A 634-nucleotide genomic window follows, 5' to 3' on the forward strand; every position below is an offset into this window, starting at 1 on the left:
TTTTTCCCTTTCCCCTCACTTCCTGTTGTATGTAGTTTTGTATACCCCTGAGGGTCTCCTTCCATTCCCATGCAATTTTCTTTCTCTCTCCCTTTCCCTCCCACCTCTCATCCCTGTTTAATGTTAATCTTTTTCTCATGCTCTTAATCCCTACTCTGTTCTTAGTTACTCTCCTTATATCAAAGAAGACATTTGGCATTTGTTTTTAAGGGATTGGCTAGCTTCACTTAGCATAATCTGCTCTAATGCCATCCATTTTCCTGCAAATTCTATGATTTTGTCATTTTTTAATGCAGAGTAATACTCCATTGTGTATAAATGCCACATTTTTTTTATCCATTCGTCTATTGAAGGGCATCTAGGTTGGTTCCACAGTTTTGCTATTGTGAATTGTGCTGCTATGAACATGGATGTAGCAGTGTCCCTGTAGTATGCTCTTTTTAGGTTTAGGGAGTAGACCGAGAAGGGGAATAGCTGGGTCAAATGGTGGTTCCATTCCGAGCTTTCCAAGAAATCTCCATACTGCTTTCCAAATTGGCCTCACCAATTTGCAGTCCCACCAGCAATATACAAGTGAACCCTTTTCCCCACATCCTCGCCTGCTCAACAGATAAAAATGATTTTAGTAATATCA

The sequence above is a fragment of the Callospermophilus lateralis genome, unplaced genomic scaffold, assembly GCF_048772815.1.
Source record: "Callospermophilus lateralis isolate mCalLat2 unplaced genomic scaffold, mCalLat2.hap1 Scaffold_105, whole genome shotgun sequence".
Classification (NCBI taxonomy): Eukaryota; Metazoa; Chordata; class Mammalia; order Rodentia; family Sciuridae; genus Callospermophilus; species Callospermophilus lateralis.